Source organism: Chinchilla lanigera, unplaced genomic scaffold, assembly GCF_000276665.1.
Source record: "Chinchilla lanigera isolate Chin_1 unplaced genomic scaffold, ChiLan1.0 scaffold00031, whole genome shotgun sequence".
NCBI lineage: Eukaryota > Metazoa > Chordata > Mammalia > Rodentia > Chinchillidae > Chinchilla > Chinchilla lanigera.
The window spans coordinates 1,757,211-1,774,787 of record NW_004955432.1 but is presented as its reverse complement, the minus strand read 5'-3'; the positions used below and the strand labels follow the sequence as shown (position 1 = coordinate 1,774,787).

General features: G+C 34.9%; 1 protein-coding gene across 7 annotated transcripts in view; it reads right to left on the bottom strand.

The window, feature by feature from the left end:
* Positions 1–17,577, bottom strand: part of Agtpbp1 (ATP/GTP binding protein 1) — a 187,408-nt gene that overhangs the window by 41,586 nt on the left and 128,245 nt on the right. The window lies entirely within an intron of this gene.

The window sequence follows — 17,577 nt, the reverse complement described above, 5'->3', positions numbered from 1 at the left end:
AATCAATGCAATCCTTAAATCAATCTTTAAATCAATCCTTAAATCAATGCAACATTTAATAAAATATTAAATGAGACAAAGAACGAACCTCTAAATAATAAACATTAGAATTCCTAGTAAAGTAACACATCATAACATTTGCTAGTAAAGTAACAATTCATAACAATTTCATATCTATGAACCAATAAGATCAACTTCCTACATAAAGCAGGAACCATAGAAGTCATAAAAAGAAATACACAGCAACACACTATTGATGGTAGAATGAAATACACGACCCTCAGAGTAAGAGAAAGCAAATGAACAACAAAAATCAATACATATATATGGGAAAGCTAAAAGACTGACCCTGTGGTTTTGAGTTAAAACTTTTTTATTAAGAAAAAGAATGAAACAAATAATGACCTAAGACTTGGAAGAGATTTTATGTATTAATGATAGTGTCCTGATCATTAGAGTTGTACTGTAGTTACATAGAAAAATGCCATTATTTATAGAAAGTGCAGATAACAGGATACCATCTCATATGCTCAACATCTAGGCAAAGGCCAGAATTTTCCTTAAGTTTGAAATTATTTCAAAATACAATATTTAGAGAAAGCTGATGGCCATAGATTGGATCAGGGACTTTTTGACATATATTTTGTGCATGCTCATTTTATGTCCATACTAGGGTCTTCACTTAATAGTTCACCCCACTGCCTCAATTCATTTCATAAACATTTACCAAACATCTACTAATGCCATGCTACTGACAGTCAACAGAGACAGTGCTCCTATCTCAAGGAATGTAGATGAGGAGGGCATAAGGAAGAACATTAACCATACACATAAAACATATGAAATTTTAAAGAATAGCCCAAACAGGACGGACGGACGGACGGAAGGAAGGAAAGAAAGAAAGAAAGAAAGAAAAGAAAAGAAAAGAAAAGAAAAGAAAAGAAAAGAAAAGAAAGAAAGCTCAACTCTAAAATATGGAGTTAACATCAAGATGGATGTTGCAGAAATATTCTTGACTCTTTTACAAAATTGTACACTAAGTACTTCAGGGTTCCAAACATGTTCAATTTATGTTAGAATTATGTTAGAAATGTTCCTTACTTCTCTGGGAGACAGAGATAGAGAGAATGAAACAGATGCAGTACTTGCTACTAAACTCCATACAACTGTATCACACAAGTTATTATAGAGTAAGACTGCCACCTAGTGATGATGTGAGCACCTGCCTTTCAAATACTGTACCTGGAGAGGACAAGATGGACATCACAGTGATATAAATGTTTAAATTCAGCACTTCAGAAGCAGCCCTGTCTTTACAATTAAGAAAAAATAAGAACTGTAAGTATTATAAAATTGATTAACCTTAAAATCATATGTTTATGAGAAAACTAAGTATTTAATAAAATCACCTTAAAACTCTCAAAGAAAACAACAACTAGAAATACAAAAGGAATGATTGGCCTGGCCCTTTGGAGGAGAGCGTTTGCCAAAAAAAAAACTATTTCTATTTGGTACATTTTTTCTAGACTCCAAAACTTACTGATCCCCAGCTAACAAGCCCCAATTTAAAAAATGAGAAACATTTACAGACAATAAGCTATTCTCCTAATAATACTTCCTCATTTCACCTGTGCATGAATGACATTAAAAAAATCCAACTCATGAAATTTTCACTACACATAATTTCTTTAGCCATCAGTACAGTCCCTGAAATTAAGTCTGGATCAAATGACCAGAATATTAACTGTATAACTTAGCTATAATTACTTACAGTGTTGAATTCTAGTTTATAAAAATGCTGATCCTTTTCTTCTAATTCTATTGATGATAAGATGAAACAACATTTGCTTTATGTGGTATTAACCTAACAAAACTCATGACAGAGTTTCATAAAAAATTGTATCTACCCAGGCAGCTCCTTCCACAGTTTGCACTAACTTCCAAGTTAAATATTTACAAAAAAAATATTTACAAAAAAAATATTTACAGAAACTATACCTTAAATGAAAACTCATGGCAACTTCTTGTCAGAATCTGGGAGGAATCACTACCAGACTTAACACAGATGGAGCAAGACTGAGAAATATTCAATGCATAGTCTGTTTTTTGTGGGGCTTTTGTATTTTATATTTCAGAGTCTACACTTCACTGTACTTGAAGTCCCTTAAAGAATAACAGACAAAATAACAAAGCAAGAAAATAAAAAGCATAGCCGGATGTGGTGGCGCACACCTGTAATTCCAGCACTCAGGATGCTGAGGCAGGAGGATTGTTGCGAGTTTGAGGCAAGCCTGAGTTACAAAGTGAGCTCAAAGCCAGCCTGAACTGCATAGTGAGACGCTGTCTCAAAAAGACAAAAATTAATTAATTTAAAAATAAAAGCATAAAAATCCAAGCCTATCAATATATGAATTTTAAATAGGTTAAAATTAAAAGACGTGTTAAACAACAAAATCTAATCTTCCTTTACAAAAATAAAAAATAAGCATATTAAAAACAAAATTAAGTAAACAAATTATGGCAAAAGACAACAGAATAAATGCAATTACACTATGACAGAATGGAAAAAGTTACAAATATCTGTGCCAACTAACACTGCATTACAATAGGAAAAAACATACTTTTAAATGACAGTTTGAAATAAACAGAACTGAAAAACTTAAAATATTTTAAGTCTCAGGGGGAAAGAGAAGGCAAAACATAAACAATGATACAGAAAACTGAACAAATGAAGGTATAATAGTATATGAGAACCAATAAATAGCCCTTGGCCCCTGCCTTCCCCATCCCAGGCTGCTGACAAAGAGCTCCTAAAACACCATCTCCTGAGTGACAAGAGGTAGGCATCCTTCTCCTAATATTTGGTTGTTGACCCCAGTTACTGGCACAGAGCACCTAAAGCCCTTGTTATTTCCTAAGCAAGAGAGGTGCTAGGGGGATCTTCTGTTACAACAGTTGGTCTCCGACCCTGATTCCTAACAAAGTGCTTCTAAATCTCTCGGACTGTTCTGGATGACAGGAACATCTTTCGTTCCAATGGTGATACTTTGTGGGCTCCAGATGGGGGACGCTCAGTGGACAGACCAACCCAGATGAGAAACTTGGAACTTTCTCCACTGCTGTATCCTTCAAGGAGAGGAAAAGAGCTCAAGACTGGGTTAATAATCATACCAGTATGAAAAGGCCTCTGTGAAAGGACCTACCGCACATCATCTGGGCAGCTTCTGAGTCAGTGAAAGCATCCCCAGAGGGTGGCACATTCCTACTCTGTGGGGAAAGAAGCTTTAATGCCTGGGATGCTTCTGGATCTTGCCCTGTGCACTCCTTCATCTCCATGTTTTTGTTATGACAGACGAGTAAATATATTAGTGTCTCTCCGAGTTCTATGACCCATCGCAGCAAATTAAAGAACCTGAGGAAAAGGTCTTAGAACACCAGCTTTGTGGCCAATTTGGATAGCCTGGTCACCTGGGGGGTAACTACTTTTGACTGTCATGTAAAATAAGAGGAAGTCTTAGAAGACTGAGTTCTTAACTCAATGAGAACTGAACTAACTCGGGGTAGTGGCACTAACGATTTGTAGGTCGTCCACCAGTATCTGAGGAATATGAGAACAGGAAACATTGTGGGGAAATTCCGAAACATCTGTCACTGAAGTGTTGATTATAGTGTGAAGAGTTGGAAGTAGTATGAGGAGTAAAAAAAAAAAAAGAAAAACTGGGGCAATGTGTATTAAATTACGTTGCCTACAAAAATTATTATTATTTTCCAAGTATTCATAAAAATAAATACTGCTCATGCTAAACCATAGAAATTATTGTGAATCATAAATTCTACACATATGCAAAGTGGATTTAAAATTTGAAAGTACTAAGAAAGTTTAACTAAAACACATCAGTAAAGGGAAAATATAGTGAATGCTTTCCTAAATAATTTCTGAGTCTAAAAGGAACTGCATATATATATATATATATAAAATATAAACTATATACATACAAAATACATCAAGCAATATGAAAACAACAAAGAGATACTATTAAAATGTGGAGGGATACAAGTAAGTTGTAATCAAGGGCAAATTCAAAGCCTAAAATGCTTTGATTATTACACAATAATAAATTTAAGTAAAAAACTATTAAGACAGAAAAGGGAAAAATTAACATGCAGGGAAGAAACTAATCAACAAAAATAAAACTTCTAAAAGAAAATGAATAAACCAAAAGCCAAGTTTTTTAGGTCATAAGGCAACAAAACAAAATTATAAACAAAAAAAGAAAAGACCAAGAAAGAGAATAAAGAAGTACACAGACAACAGATGCCATACACAAATTTCTGCTATCAAATTTTGAAATCTAAAAGTCATTCAAGTAAGAAAATATAAATTATCAAATTTGACTCAATAAAATTAGAAAAGCACAAAACACTGAATCATATGAAAAACTTAGCCACAAGCACCTCTCCTACCCCCAAAAAAGGCAAAACCTAGAGTTTTACAGGCATCTTCTTTATCTTATAAAAATATATTAGTATTATTTAGACTTTTCTAGAACATAGTTTAGGGAAATAAAACTTTCTCCCTTAAAGGTTCAAAGTTATCAAAGGCCTGCTTCCAGGTGGACAGACATAACCCTCAAAATGACTTATCTAAATTGACAAATGATGTAAACATAAACACAAAAAAATCAAGCAAAAAAATACAAACAAAATACTAACAAATCAAAAATAGTTGTATAGTAAGAGATCAAATTACATAGTCAAATAGATTTATTCCACAAATTCAAGGATGGTTTAATATTAGAAATATTATTAGTACATCAACAGGTCATAACATTTTTTAGTTACAGATACTGATAAATGCAAAAAATTAAAAATTCTGATTTTTAAAACAGAAATTCTTTATTGTGATAAAGAATAGCTCAATACAAGGTAAACATGCTTAATGTAAATATCAGCAGCATTCCATTAAAGTCAAAATAAAGATGTACAATGTCTCTCAATATGTTCCATTTAGTTTTCCTTTTTCCTCCTCTAACTTGCTATTTGTTCTTTTTTTCGTATTTCTCTTTCTTGTGGGCTTTTATGTTGCTTTTATCTAAAACTATTAACTTTCCTTTATCCCTTAAAAGGATTCTTAACTTCACTTTTATCACTTTCTTCTCATCTTCCATTGCTTCATTTTTCAAATTTTACTTTGCTTATGCTCCCATCCCCATGTCCTCTGTTCTTACTAATATGATCATTAAGTTTTATGAACCTAAGACAGTTAGCCATGTCTTTTTACTGTTGAATACTGTTCTTCTGCTAGTAGAAGTAAAACTGTTCCAAAGAGTATATATTTACTCTAGATCAGTATCTAGTTTTAGTACTTATACTATAATCATAGGTCTCTTTCCTATCATTAAGGTTTGTACATTATTAATTTGGACTGTTTGTCAATATTCAGCTTGTATTTGACACTACTGTTGATGATTTTATTACTACAGCCAAGGTGACATAGTTGTTGCTGTCCACTGGTTTTCTCTGTACCAATATCTGGATTGCCCAGAGGTCATAAACAATACTGTGGCCCATTCCTAAAGAACTGAGTACTGGGGCAAACAAGCTGCAAAAAATGCCTCCAAAAACTAAAATGTCCCGAAGTCAATCCAGGGGGCATTGAGGGAGAGAAACATCAAAAACCACATAGCAGAATCACTTGAAAATGTAAGTGATGATAACAAAGAGATCAATAAAGTGCTTGGAAATTTCAAAGATAACTAAAAACAACAATAGGATATGAAAAATGAATGCAACAGCTGCTAGATGACAGAAAGTCTAATTTTTAACTGAAATTAGTGAAAAATCAGAAGACCACACAAAGGGCCAAAAATATCTGTTTACAGAAGTAATGGCAGGAAACATTACAAGTATCAAAAAGAATTAAACATACAGACAAGTGAAGCATATAAAAGCTCAAGTACCCATGATCAGAAAAGAACTTCTCCACAACACATCGTAGTGAAAATATCAGAAGTCCAACACGAGAACAGAATCTTCTAAGCTGTTTGAGAAAAGCAACAAATCACTTATAAAAAAAAAAAACCCTATTAGAATTATAGTAGACTTCTCAACACAAATGTTAAAAATAGGGAGAGTTGAAGTATTTCAAACCATAAAAGAAAATAACTTCCAAACAAGACTGATATATCTTGCAAAATTATAATGAAGAAACAAGATATTTTCATGAAAAAGAGCACCTGAGGAAATTCATTACCAGCACTCCACAAAATTCTCAAGGATATGCAGGAATGAAATAATGAAGCTAACAATGACAAAATGTCTAACAGAATACATATACTGGTTAGAGCAATCAGTTAAGTAGAAGGAAAACATAGGAAACTAGCAACAGGAAAATAAAGCAATGACAGTAATAACTCTCAGTAATAACTCTCTTATCAGTAATAAGTAATAACTCTATCAGTAATAATTCTCAATGGGAATGGTCTCAATTTCCCAATGAAGACAAAAACTTGCAGAATGGACCAAGAAACAAAACCCAACAGTATGCTGTACATAAGAAACACATTAAACCCAAAAAGAAACTCACAGACTAAAAATGAAACAATATTCCATGCAACAGGAACCCAGAAATAAGCAGGTGTAACTATCTTCAGACAAAGTGGACTTCAAGCCAAAACTGATCAAAACAGGCAAACACCATCAGCACACATTGGTTAACAGAAGAATCCAAGAGGAAGAGATGACAGCTATATTAACATATATACACCAAACAATGGCACACCCAACTTCATAAAATAAGCACTACCAGACATAAAAAACCAAATGAACATGAACACAATTGCAGTGGGGAACCTCAATACCCTACTATTACAGATTAACTGAACAACAACAAAAAATAAACAAAGAAATATGAGTTGAATAAAACCTTTTAACAAAGGATTTAACCAACAACAGAATATACATTCTTTTCAGCAGCACATGGAACTTTCTGTAAAAGAGACCACATACTAGCTAATAAAGCAAGCTTAAATAAATGTAAAAGAATCAAAATTATACTATGCATTTTATGAGATCACAGTAAAATGAAGTTAGAAATCAACAACAAAGAAAACACAGAAATTATGAATGTTAACACTGAAACTAAACAATACACTCATAAATAAACAATGTGTTATAGGAAGAAATCAGTTTCTCAAACTAAATATTAGCACCAGTACAACATACCAGAATTTATGGTATACAATGCAGGCAGTACTAAGAGAAGTTTATAGCTGTGAATGCCCACATCAGAAAAATGGAGCAAGTCAAAATAAATAACCTAACAATGCACCTCAAGTTCCTAGAAAAATAATACTTTAAATCCACAGCTAATACAAAGAAGGAAATAATAAGGATCAGAGCAGAAATCAATGAAACTGAGACCAAAAAATTACAAAGAATCAATAAACCAAAGAGTTAGTTCTTCAAGAGAATAAACAAAATTGACAAACCCTTAGCCAATCTAACAGAAAAAAGAGAAACATCTCAAATCAAAGCAACTGGAAATGAAAGGTGAAATCACAACAGACACTGCTGGAATTTTTAAAAAATTAACTTTTTTCACAAACCTGGTACACAAATACACCAGAAAATCTTGGGCAACAAGAACAAAGCAGAAGGCATTACAATCTCAGATTTGAAGTTATATTACAACTTCAATAATTACAACTACAACTTTACAATTACAACTTTGAAGTTATATTACAATCCCAGAATTCAGAAGAAATGGATAGATTCCTAGATATATATGAATTATCAAAACTAAACCAAGAAGATTTAAAAACCCTGAATAATTCAGTAACAGCCAATATAGTTGAAGCAGTAATTAAAAAGCTGTTATGGTTTGTGTCTGTGTGTCCCCCCAAAGCCTCATGCGGTCATAAGGTAGGCTTTTAGTGTTTGATTGATTACGGATGTGAGAGCTATACCCGCCCTGGGGTGGACAGTTTGCATATGTAAGAGAGAGGAAGAGGCTGCTTGCGGCTGAGGTTGCTTTTGCTGTGTTCTGCCACCATGAGCTGTAGTCCTCTGCCATGTGCCACTCTGCCTTGTAACCTGCCAAGTATGGACTGAAACCTCCACAAACTGTAAGCAAAATAAACCTTTCCTTCCTTATTTTGGGCATCAGGTATTTTGTCCCAGCAATGAGAGAAAAGTAACCAAGACACTTACCAAGAAAAACCCAGAACCTCATGGAGTCACTGGTGAATTCCATCAGTACTTCAGGGAAGATCTAAAGCAAATTTTCCTCAAATTCTTTATTAAACTGAAAGTGAAGGAGTACTTTCAAAGTTATTTCTGGAAACTAGCATTGCCTTAATTCCAAAACCAGACAACTAAGAAAGAGAACTTCTCTCCAATGAACATAGATGCAAAAATCCTCAAAGATACTGGATGTAACAAATCCTCAAAAAGATCACATGCCATGACCAAGTAGGCTTCATTACAGGGATGCAAGGATGGTTCAACATGTGCAAATCAATAAATGTAATTCATCACATAAACAGTAAAAGGACAAAAATCACACAATCACCTCAACAGATCCTGAAAAATCATTTGAAAAAATCCATTCATCATAAAAACCTTTAAAAAAAAGATATAGAAGGACTTTATTTCAGTACGATAAGAGCCATTTATGACCAACCTACTGCTGTCAAATTAAACTTGGGAAAAATTCAAAGGTTTCTCTCTAAAATCAGGCACAAGAAATAAATGCTATGTCCACTATCATTACTCCTATTCAACACAGTCCTCAAAACATTAGCAAGAGTAATCAGGCAAGAGAAAGAAATAAAAGGGATATGTATAATAAAGGAAGAAGTCAAAATATCATTATTTTGAGATGACATGATCCTCTATTACAAAACACAAAAAATTTATGAAAATAGTCCTAGAATTAATAACCAAATTTAGCAGTGTAGCAGGATACAAACCCAACATGCAAAAATCAATAAAATTCTTGAACTCAATGAGAAAGAAATTAGTAAACCAATACTATTCATAACAGCATCAAGAAAAACTAAATACTTAAAAATTAGTCTAACGAGAACTACATCACTCTGAAAATGGAGATTGAAGAAGACACCAGAAAATGGAAAAGTAACTGATGGCACAGCTATTTGTGTTGTGCCACTGGCACACCATGGCAGCACATGCCTGTAGTTCCAGCACTCAGAAGAGTGAGACAAGGGGATTGCTGAGAGTTCGAGGGTAGCCAGCCTGGGGTACACAATGAGTTTGAGGTCAACCTGAGCTGTCTCAACAATAAAAACCATCAAGATGGAAATATATTCCATGTTCCTGGACTAGACAGAGAGAACCAATATAGTCAAAATGGCCATACTTCCAAAATTGATACATAGATTTAACCCAATCCCAATCAATACACTAGCAGTATTTCTCAAAAATTAGCGAAAACAATCCAAAACTTCATATGGAACTAAAAGAGACCCAGAGCAGCAAAAAAAAATCTTGGGCAACAAGAACAAAGCAGAAGGCATTATAATTCCAGATGTGAAGTTATTTTACAAAACTACAGTGACAAAAGCACCATGATACTGGCACAAAAACAGACATGAACATCAATGGAAGAGAACAAAGGAAGTACAAACCCCAGGCAATTCAGCTATTTGGTTCTTGACAAAGGGGCCAAAAACACACAGTGGAGGAAAGATAGTCTCTTTAATATAAACAGTGCTCACAAACTGGATATATACATGCAGAAGGTTGAGTCTAGAACTACATCCTAAACTACACCTTATTACATTGGTGGGCTTCTGACTAGGATCTCTCCCCCAAAGAGTCAAAGCCCTGCCTGGTGGGGTCGAGCCTCATGTCATGCAGTACTGCTTGATGCAGATAGAGGTTACCCTGGGATGGTTTCACAATCAGAGGCAGGTAGTTGATGGCCCAAACTCGGAAAGAGAGTCTTGAGAATTCTGGGGTTGGTTTTATCTGTGTATGCCCATCAACTGCCATTTTCCTTCTCAGGGCACCATAACAGCAAATAGGAAATGTGATTGTGGACCTGGAGGGACAGAGAAGCAGACTGTCCCAGAGAGAAGGTCATAGTGGCCCCTAACTTAGATAGGATTGCTCTCCCCAGGAATAGAATTGGGTACTCCAGCACATAGAGGAATTCATGCATAATCTGATGTCCCAGGCTGTAAGTCTGTGCCTGGTAGAAAGGGTGAGAGGCAGGAGTCCCAGGTGCCCCAGTGACGGTAATCTTTTTTTGACAGAGGAGCAACAGTTTGCCATGGGTTGGCCCCCATATGGATGTGGACTGTGAGTTCCCGGTAATGTAGCTGAAGAAGGGAGCCTGGTCTGGCTTAGTCTGAGCCCATCAGACCAATAAAAGAGTTGTCATCTGATCTTTTAGTCTCAATGGACATTTATTTTTCTAGCGTCCATAGCTCTTTCATCTGGCATATTGGTCTCTGATCAGAGGGTATGGCCTATCACACTGGATTTTCTTATGGTAACCAGGTGCTTCTTATGCAATGAAAGCTGCATCTACCATCTGTAGATTTTCTGGGGCCTCAGGATCAAATGGAATGTAGACCCTGGAGGCTTTACAAAGTCTCTCATACAAGTCTGAAGGGCTTTTATCAGGCTTCTGGGTAACAGTAGTTAACTTTTGACATATTGATGGGCTTTTGCCCTCCTCTTTGCCTTTGAGAAGCGCTTGATGGTATCTGTGGACTGTTTTGTTTCCCTCTAGTGTGTTGTAATGCCAGGCAGGGCAGTCCTTCGGAATGGCTAAAGCTACCCATCTATCAGGGTTAACAGTGAGAGCAGGGACTTTCCCTCCAACCAGTTCTCAGCTTCTGTTGAAATCTGGCAGTGCTTCTCAGTGTTGAACAGAGTCAGAAAGAGCTGCGGACCATCATTCTAAGTGGGCATTAGATGATGCCATCTGACTAGGGTAGGTATGTAAAGGCAGCTATAAAGCAGAAGGCTCTGGTAGGGAGGGACTCAATGATGGAATGCAGGGAATGACTGACTAGACTCTCCAGAGCTGGGGATGGAGAGGCACGCCAGCATGGTATCAGATGAACTGGTGGAGGGCTGGCAACAGAAGGACTGGTGGGTAGAATCAGTCCAGCTGGCTGGGAGTAGAAGAGCCAGGTGTGAGACAGGGAAGGGCTGGCCTAGTGGAACTGTAGGTTCTGGCAACAGCTGTGGTGGCCAATAAGGGATGATCCATCTGCTAAAGAGAAATCCTCAGGAAGAATGCGGTTTTTGTTCAGGGAGTCTTGTACAAGAACAGAGCCAATTTGGTTTCACTTTAACTCTGTAATCACCAGAAAAAGTATTTTAAAAAAAGTCTTTAAGATATACTCCAGAACTGTAAGCTTTGACTAATTAGTTCCCATCCTATCTCCCTGTGGTGTATATGGTGTACTCTTGAACAGTGCAGCAACAGACAAAGGGCGGGGGGTTCCTCAGAGAGAAACCATTCAGTTGCTGGCCTGGCCACTTGCCTCTCGGTAGTGTTGGGACCATCTGGACTATGGAGATGTGTCAGCAGGTTCTCCGTCCTGTCCTTAATAGAGGCATCCATGGAACCACAGGGTGGGCCCAATCAAACTCCACAGTTCTCAGGTCCTGGAGTGCCTTTCACCAGCCTACTGCTTTGCCGTCCACCACTAACAGTTACATAATCATTCAATTCAGCAGGCCCTCTAAGGTTAAACATCCCTAAGGGCAGCCTTAATTAACAACTAACAAGAAGTGATCAGGCTCCACTTCTGCTCAGATCTGGCAGGAATAACAGACTGACTGACAGACTGACTGGGGCACCCCCACAGGGGTCTTACCTTATCCACAGACCCAATCCAATTGTGTCCTTTTCCCCTCTTTAGGTCCAATGAAAGTGCCAAGCAGGGATCTCCAGTCCCAGCCTTGTGAGGGAACTCCAAAAAAGGTCTGGAGGGTGTGCCTTCCTGTCACAGAACCTGGAGGTTCCTGCATTGGCTGCCAGGCCGCAGCTGGTGACCTAAGCGATCAGCATGGTTTTCCCAGTCAGAGAAACAAGAAATGTTACAGAAAACAGACCAAACATGAGAACAACAGCACTGAGGACGTTTAAGAGGCAGTTTATTATGCCAGTGGGCTTCTGACTAGAATCTCTCCTCAAAGAGTCAGAGCCCTGCCCGGTGGGGTTTCAGGGACTTTAAAGGGAAAATGAGCAAGCAAGTACATAGGCAGATTTGGCACATATGATTGGAGGGTCGGGTGACATCACAGGTTGCTGAAGGAGTTTGAATATCTTAAGCTACATTGCAGTCATCAGTTATACCAAGGCAGTAAAAACAGCAGTTACACAAAGGAAGAAATGTTCTATTATCAGGCCTGCAGGACATGTCCACTTAGTCTTGGCAGGCATCCTGGAAGGCTTTTATTTAAAATTTTAATTTCTCTCTTCAAAAGGACTAACATCTGGAATATATAAAGAACTCAAAAAAATCACCCCCCCCAAATAAAACAGACCCAATCAAAAAATGGGCAACTGAAAATCAACAGACACTTCTCAGAAGAAGTATAAATGGCCAAATACATTAAAAAAAAAAAAAAAGCTTAACATCGCTGACCATCAGAGAAATGCAAATTAAAACAAAACTGAGACACCACTTTACTCTAGGAAGAATGGCTATCATTAAGAAATTAAATAATAATAAATGCTGGTGAGGCTGTAGGGGAAAAGGAACCCTTCTACATTGTTGGTGGGGGAAATGTAAACTAGTAAAACCCTATGGAAATCAGTATAGAAATTCCTCAAAAAACTAAAACAAGAAATTCCACTCAACTCAGCTATTCCCTTTCCAGGTATCTTCCTGCAAAAGTTAAAAGTCATCATATTACAGTGATACAGGCATACTCATGTTTATAGCCCCACTATTTATAATATCTAAATCTTAGAAATGGCATGACCATAAACAGATGAATGGATAAAGAAAATACAGTATTTATACATACTGGAGTACCACTCTGCCACAAAGAAAGATAAACTTGAAGCATTTGTAGGTAAATGGATGCAACTTGAGACTACATTGAGTGAAATAAATCAGACACACAAGCTTAAATGTCACATTTTTCTCTTCTATGAAAACCCAAAAATATAAATAACAAGCAAAGTGAAAGACACAGTAATAAGAAGAAAGATTTTCTTCAAATGGGAAGGGCACAAAAGACAAAGGCAGGTAGTAGAAGGGAAGGAAAGAGTTTTTTTAAAGAACTGAAAGGAAAACATGGAAATGGAGCTTTTCCACATGGTAAGGGGATCAAAAGATGGAAGGAGCAAGGAGGGATGGAAGAGATACAGGACAAAAAAAGAATTAAGATGTGCTATGTCCATGTACCAGCTCCCCCATGATAAATGTAAACATTATGTACTCCAAACATGTACTAATAAGAAACAGAAATATTAGTAAAACAGAAGACACAAAAAATAAATAAATAAATATAAAGTTTTTAAATTGCTCTGAAAAAATACAGAATGTTAAACTATATTAGAAAGTTAAAATGTATTTTAAAGGAGTACTAGAGCAACACAAACAAATGCTAGTGTATAGTTAGAGCCACAGCATATGAGAACTATGGTATTTTCAGACCAAAGGAGATATACAACATGACTAAAAGGTCAGAATAATTTAAAAAGTGAGGAATTATGAAGAAATGATGGGGTTAACTTATCAACTAATTTCTTTTTATTAATTTTAAAAAGAAAAAAAAATAAAAAACAAAACCATACAGAATTTTAAAACAAGATGTTAGGAAATTAACGATGGTTGTTATATTGCATATTGTTATCTTCAAAGTAGCTGTTCAGTCAGGGATATAGCTCAGTGGCACAAGCACCTCCCTGGCAAGCACAAGGTACTGGTACAAAAAAAAAAAAAAACAAAGTAGTTGTTCAGAATACCAGATATAGGCAAGCAAAACTGATCAAACAAATAAACATTAACTTATCAACCAATTTCTAAACAAAGCTGACCATTTTCTGACCAACAGCCAAAAGAAAGCAGCATATGTATGATGCTTTCCAAGATGTTTCTCATATTTCCTTTGAAGTAGGTGAGATACACAGTTGCAAATGAATTATAAATGTGAACTGTTTGACAAATATCTCAATATATTCCTCACTAACACTTTAAAACTCTTTGGTAAAAGAATAAGTTGAGCCACAGCCACTTACGTGCTAAGAATAGGATTAAGCTAAATTCCAGTTCACAGAAAATACCAAAATAAATTCAAATGAATAAAGTCAAACACACACAGGGAAGGCATACTATCAAATGCGGGGCTGGGGATTTAGCTCAGCGGCACAGTGCCTGCCTGGCAAGCACGAGGTCGTGAGTTCGATTCCTGGTACTGGAAAAAACAAACAAACAAAAAAAAACATACTATCAAATGCATTTCAAAAAGGCTGAACATTTCTACCAGCACTGTACCACACATTTTCCCTAGTCTGCAGCAACACATATTCAAAACATCCTACTTCGAGGATTTCATGGCAAAGCAATAATCAGAAGCACACATGAAAATCAGTATGAAATTAACAAAAAACTTAGCTTATAATTTTGATGTTGAAAAGGTATCTTTACCGATCTTTTCTCACTTAAGCAATTTTACTGTACTTGAATAAAATACTACAGAGATTACTAACGATGTTGTTGAATAATATTTAATGGTGTGAGGAAATTTTTCATGATTTATTGTGGGGTAAAAAATACATTATTATAAATGAATTTTCATACTTAATCCCAAATCCATAAAAAAATTTAATTTTAAAATCCTATGAATATAAATAAGCTTACTGATAGTAAATGTTAAAGTGTAAAGGATGTTTTAGATGTCTTTCCTTTTTCTTCCTAAAAGTTCTTTCCTAAACTCTTTCATTTGCCAAATTGCCCACATTAAAGATCCACAATTTTATTATCAGAAAAAACTGCTTTTATAGTTTGTCTACAAATATATTCCACATCTATAAATCTGTAACTAAATAATTGCACACATATTTATGAATAGTAATATTCATGTCAGCAATATTTAAAAGAGAAAGTGATTAGAAACTATTCAAATGTAGGAGAAAAAAAGACGTTGATAAACAAGTTATAGCGCCTTCATAGCATGTCCACTGTTTCAGAGGAATATTTAATGACCAGAAAAAAATGTTGACATAATGTGTAATTAAAATATAGAATATCAAATGGCATAGTTACCAGCTGTATTTTATAGCTGTGTATATATAAGTCATATACAACATTATAAAAAAGGATGGTATGAAACAAAAAATGTTAAATTCATTATCTCTGGATGATGGTTTTCTTTTCTTTTATTTCAGTGGTTTTAATTTGTTCTTAACACCATTCTGTTTTCCAAGTTCTCTACAAAGCAAGTTTGGGATGTGCAACATACATACAAGACTATCCAAAGAAGAAAAAGAAGGAGAAGAAGAAATTTTAAAATATAGCAGCCATCTGTCCTATTGATTCAAGTTCATCTTAGTTACAAAATTCTATTTATTTTTAAATTTCAAATGACACTAAAGGAAGAGATTATTTTATCTACCACATGGAAATACAGGATTTTTTAAATAGAGAAGTATAGCTCCAAATGCATACTTTTAATTTAAAATTTTAAAATTTTCAGTAAGTTTAAAATGGTATGAGTACTATTTTTAAAGTGAATATACTTCATAAAATGCATGTATAATTATTATTACATCAACCCCAAATGTCTTAATACCTTCCTATTAAGAAGAACCCAAAATACAAATAATATTATATTTACTTCACTCTTTTCTCTAGTGAAAATACTATGTTCCATACAATTATGAACTAATTAAGGAAAACACTAGCTATCCTTACTTATTTTGTTAATATTTTCAGTGAATTTCAATTAAGGTAATTTTTGAAGTTATATGAAGGCTTAAGTTCAACAAACAAATGTTTCTAAGAAATACCACATTCAATCATTAGTAGTTATATACTAAAATCACAAAAAAAGGTATATTCCTATCACTCCACGTAAATCAATAAGTATTGATACTTTATACTATACATATTTAAAAGAATAAATCATTTAAAAATTAAATAACTAAACATTTAAAAATCTTTAAAAATTGTTTATACTAAGCCAGATGTTCTGCTACCTAATCTTCCTAAAGTTACTACATCAAATAAATGACTCTGACTAAAGCTTTTATCCCATTCATGTGAAGTAATTCTAGAGTATACTATTTCCTGTGTTCCACATAAACAATGACAACTGGGAACAACCTCTTCAGATCTTAAAAGCTTTAATTTTCAGAAATGCCCCCTTAAAAAGCATCATTATACTATTAACACCACGCTACTAACAACTTACAAAAATTACTTGAAGCAGATGATATACCATTTCATGCCTCTGTTCTTAAAAGCTTGTTATACATTCCACACAACTTGTCATACATTTTCTCCTCAATCTCCAATGTAAGTTTTTTCTTTATGTGACAGAAAAATATTTAACACAGCAATTTGTTGTTAATGGAATAACTTGAAATGTGATATCTCAATGTTAAAGTGCTGATATTAAGTTTATACAATTATACTGTCTTCCACAGATATGTTTGACTATAAAGACGGATGCCAAATAACATTCCATTTTGTACTTACTAAACTACTAAATACAAAAGCCTTAAATGAAGTTATGTACTTAAGATTTTTCCTGGTACAATAATGGTACTTTTTAAAAATAGTATCCTGAGGAAAGCAGTACAGATTATAATGCAACAAAAAGTTGCTTCTTTGAAAATGTTAAATTGATACAACTCCAGCTAGACTGACACAAAGAATGAAAAGACACAAACTATTAATAGCCTGAACGAAATAAGGACTGTCACTACACACACTGTAGACATCAGAACAGCAATAAAAGAATACTACAAATAACTTATTCACAATTTATAAATAAATGAATTCTTAAAAAGCACAAACTACAACTCATTCAAACTAAAATAGGTAATCTGCATACCCTAGTACTACTAAATTGATTTTCCATTTTAAAAGACAAAGGAGAAATTTCACATTTTACCATTAACATAGTAATAGTTTAATTTTAAGTCTAGGCTCACATGATTTCACTAGAGAATGTTACCAAGCATTTTAAGAAATAACACCAAATCTACACAAAGAATTTCAGAAAATAAAGAGAGGGAACACTTTTTACTAGGTCAGTATTATCATCATGACACCAAAAAGGAAGGAGGGGAGGGAAGGAAGGGGATTCTACAGACCAACATCTCTCCTGAAAAACAAGCTTTTTTTTGGTTTTGTTTTTGTAGTTCTAGGGATCAAACCTAGGGCTTAGGGCAACCTAGCTAAGTTTTCCACCACAACTACAACCCAGGCCCAAAAGGCAAAACTTACCAAATATTAGCAATCATGTATGACAACCCTGAAGTTTATTCCAGAGACTCAATATTCTAAAATCAATCAGTATAACATATCATGTGAACAAACTAATGAAAAAAAATCAATCTGAGAGCCACTA